The sequence below is a fragment of the Cydia splendana genome, unplaced genomic scaffold (assembly GCF_910591565.1).
Source record: "Cydia splendana unplaced genomic scaffold, ilCydSple1.2 scaffold_121_ctg1, whole genome shotgun sequence".
Classification (NCBI taxonomy): Eukaryota; Metazoa; Arthropoda; class Insecta; order Lepidoptera; family Tortricidae; genus Cydia; species Cydia splendana.
In genome coordinates this window covers 102,282-106,602 of record NW_026946845.1, presented here as the reverse complement: position 1 = coordinate 106,602, position 4,321 = coordinate 102,282, and the positions used below count along the sequence as shown (strand labels likewise).

The window sequence follows — 4,321 nt, the reverse complement described above, 5'->3', positions numbered from 1 at the left end:
CAGCCCACCCATTTCTCATTTTTCCATGCGTGTAATAACTTCAGTCCAACGAAGCATTTTGAGCTCATTTAAATGCAGCTTCTGTGTATCGTCTTCCCGCACACGTCAACAATCCAGCGGGCTTAGCAAGGTTGTACGACAAGGTAGTTATCACGCAATAGGTGTGGATAAAACGGCCGTTATCGTCGGTTTTATCATCCATACTATGGTTGCAGACGATATATGGAGTTATCCACATTTGACAGCGGTAGATGATAGAAGACAATTTGCATAACATGGTCGTTGGATAAGATGTGGATAATTTGACAGATTGTCCCATTTTGACAGTTCAACTTAGTTAATTTTAACTACGTGCTTCTTAGATGACGATAAGCCTTGTCGTGAAAGCAAAAGTAGTGAATAATCATATTTTAAGGTATAAATTACAGGTAAATATCAGTTTTTCTATGATTATATTGAGAGTTATTAGTTACAATGTTCCGCTGTATATAATATTGTCAATATTTTCTTCGCAGGGAAGTCAAATTTTATTATTCCTACTCGCGGCTGCTGTTGAAGAAAAATATCGTAAACAGCTTTAAGAAACACTTGCAGCCCATTTGATATGACGGACGAAGAGTTTCGGCATATTTACAGAGTGCGTAAGGAGTGTGCAGTGCATTTACTTATGTGCCGAATTTAACGCCGAGCTTCAAAACGGTGATGGGTTACCTACCAAAACATCTCAAAGGTAAAGCTATAAAATTGCAGTGTTTCTTATAAAGTTAATATGTATTCTATGCATAGACCCTATTATATTTGAAATCATTGATTCTATGTAAAACAGACGTCTTAATGACAATGCTACTAAACTCTTCAATACTAGGTACCGGCCTCATTATTATATGTAAAAGTTAGTATGTTAAGATATCTGTTGTACAATCTCTTACTTATGCTACTAACCTACTAACAGAGGTTACTTAAGCTACTATTTACTTCAACATTCATATCCTAACCTCCAGGGGGAAAATCTACTTGACAAAATTAGATTTACAGTACCGGTCAATAACATATCAGCTTTGTGTGTTTTTGTATGAACTTGTAGTAGGTTAGTTTGTAGATTTTATATTTTACTAGTCATTTTATATAAATATGCATGTTTTTCCAGAGATGAGACCTAGCTAGATTGATTTTTCGCCCCCGAAAACCCCCATATAGCAAATTTCATCGAAATCGTTGGAGCCGTTTCCGATATCCCCGAAATATATATACATATAAATAAATAAATATACAAGAATTGCTCGTTTAAAGGTATAAGATATTATGAATACTGAAATACTGTGAACTACAATAAGAGACTCAGCATATTACTAAAAAAGCTCTTTAAAAATAATGAAGTTGACCATACATTAAAACAAAAAACCTCTATGAAAAAATCATTACATAGACCAATTTTTCTCATCACTGGACAAGGAATACTACTAAACTACCTAAAGCTGTGGAAGTCACTCACAAATAAAAAAAAAGTTATACCGTAAAAGCATGGAGGTGATATATTATTGGCCGGTACTGTAATTAGGTACTTATTTGTTTTAGGTTCTAACAGTATACACCACACCAGCAGCACACCTACACCAGCAGCAGCAGCAGCAGCTGCTGGTGTGTAACAGTTACACCTGCTAGCTGATGGCAATTAACTACCAACGTGGGACTAGTCAAGATCATGGCTTGTCCATTGGAGCACTACTGACTGGATTGGCCACACTACTGTAAGCCTGAACCTCGAGCAGTTTGTAGATGCTGTAAACAGAAGGTGAGTTCTTTTGAGCACTGAATTAAGTATTAGACATAAAAAACTGTGACTTTCCACAAGGACTGTCTTAGTAACTTTTCCTTTTTTGAATAAGTATGAGTGCGGCTGTATTATGCATTGAGATATGTACCTACCCATTGTTTGATAGTTATGTATGATAAGTAGTTATCTCTGGGATATATAATCTGGGAATGCAATACTTATTAGGTTTAACTAAGGCACCTAGTTCTAATGTGCTGCCTTGTTTAATGGATATTATTCCTGGCGATTGTTTAGTATATATCTTGAGTGCACTAGACTGCACTCATGTGAAAATACTTACTCCATCGCTGCCACATGAACCTACTTTTACTTATTTCCTTCTTTTTCTTCCAGAAAACTTCTCGTGGATCAAGGGAAAAATTAGAGAAGACGCTCCTAAAAAACTTCCTAAGCATGCAAGCATGCACAAAACCGGCTCTTAATAAGCTTAATAAATACATATTTCGCCTATTACTGTTTTACTATCACACAAATACCTACCTAATTTACCTATATTTCTATACAAGTAGAGACTAGTAAACATTCAAGACGGATAATCTTCACACAGAACACCATTCCCGGGCATGCTTCAATGTAGGTGTTACTTATTCTTATTTTTCATTTTAGCCTTATGCGTACAAAATTTGTGATATTATAGCTTCTAAATGTAAAATCCGACTCATATGCAGTATAGTACAATGAAAGCATAGGTAATAAAAACATTTTAGGCACGTTCTTACTTACTTAAGAGGAAAGGGAGATGGCCGCTTCCGCTTCTCCATACAAACGTAGTCCTCATTCTCCTCTCTGGATATTGACATTATGGAAAATATTTTTACATAATTTAATGTATATTAACCATATAGCTATGCCCCTACGTTCGAATTTTTGATTATTGTAAAAATTAGGAGCGGAAGACAGATTACATACAAATTTTTAAATGCTTCTAACTCTTATAATAATTAAAAATTAAAAAAAAGAACAAACGTAGGGGCATGGCTGTAGTTGATGTTGATATGATATACAACAAATTGTATCAAAATATTTAATGTTATTATCCAGAGAGAAAAATGTGGACTACGTTTGTATGAAAAGACGCGTCTTAACGACGCGTCTAGTGAGTCTGGCGGTGAAAAGGTCAAATAAGAATATTCCTAAATGCTCTATTATGCTAATAAGTCTACTTTAGTGACTATAACTGCGGTCAGACTCAATACGCCAATAACTAATGTTGAATATTAAAAACTATGTTAAATTCCATTTAGGTAGATACAAGAATGACAATTCTCGTCACTTGTGGTGTTGTCAAGTCTTTTTTGTTTACTAAACTCTATAGATAAGTTAACAATTTCGGCTCTGTGCTAGAGAGAATATTATAAATGGGTAAATAAAACAACTATTGCCAAAAAATTAAACAAAGTTTATTTACACATTAAATGTAGGTGTACAAACAAATCATTGGCTGCCGTGCCCGGTGTGAAAGTGCCCATCATGCCAGCAGCTTTATCGCTGGATTACTATGAAGTATGAACAGCTTTTGTACCAGGAACGTCATATGGCGCCCGGGGCAGGCACCAAATTTGCGCCTCCCCCCCCCTCTCCGAAACGAAATGGGACCAACCCCTAAGTCGCGAAAAAAAATTTGACTGTTTCATACATTTTGGCTGGTCCAATTTCTATGGGAGGGTAAACTATTTTTTTCGCGATTTCGAGGTTGGTCCCGTAGCAAAAGTTACTCAGTATAATCCCAAAACCTCCCTGGCAACGGGAATGTAGTTATTTTTTAGCCATCCTGTATAGTGTATAGGAAGCCTCAGTAGTCCACATATCGATGAATGTCGTCGATAGACAACATGTCACAGATATGCAGCAGCAGCTATTGAAGCAGGTTCCGTCAACTACGGCTCATATGCGCCTGCCGGACAAAGGGCTAGCGATCCACTTGCATAATAGGTAGTCTATTGGACAGTCCATAAGATGGTAACTTCGACAGGAGACCCCTAACGTAAGACGCGCTAACACTGGACACAACTCTGAAGCACTTGGCCCGCTCGCTTTATAAAACGAAAGCATAGCAACTCCCGCCGAATATCCCTCTGCTTGATAGAAGTTTCTGGCATAGAGTATTCACACTACGGGATGGTGGGCGGTAGGACGCTACCGTCGTCTTTCAAGGTCGAGTTCGATGCAAAAAGAGTTCCTAAAAGATCGTCTTTCTCTTTTGCGCTGTGGGCCAGATTACCATCCGCATTTCACACTTCACAGTGGTGGTAAATACGACTGACAAAAGTTTCCCTGCTGCCTTTGGCAAGGCGGAGAGGTAGTCTTTAGCCCATTTTGGCGCCCCCCCTTGGACGGCGCCCGGGGCACGTGCCCCCCCCAACCCCCCCCCCCCCCCCCCCCCCCCAGTTTCGCCACTGAGCGGGGGCCCTTACCATTCTGTCTGATTCGACGGCCTAACTTACGTTGTAAAACGCTTAATTATAATACTAATGAACTGAAAACGTT

At 38.4% G+C, this 4,321-nt stretch overlaps 1 long non-coding RNA gene across 1 annotated transcript; it reads left to right on the top strand.

Moving 5' to 3' along the window:
- The first annotated feature begins 442 nt into the window (after window positions 1–442).
- On the top strand, window positions 443–2,282 carry LOC134805483 (uncharacterized). The gene is made up of 3 exons (XR_010146297.1): window positions 443–730; window positions 1,576–1,792; window positions 2,168–2,282. It is a non-coding gene; the product is annotated as an uncharacterized LOC134805483 (long non-coding RNA).
- The last annotated feature ends 2,039 nt before the right edge of the window (window positions 2,283–4,321 follow it).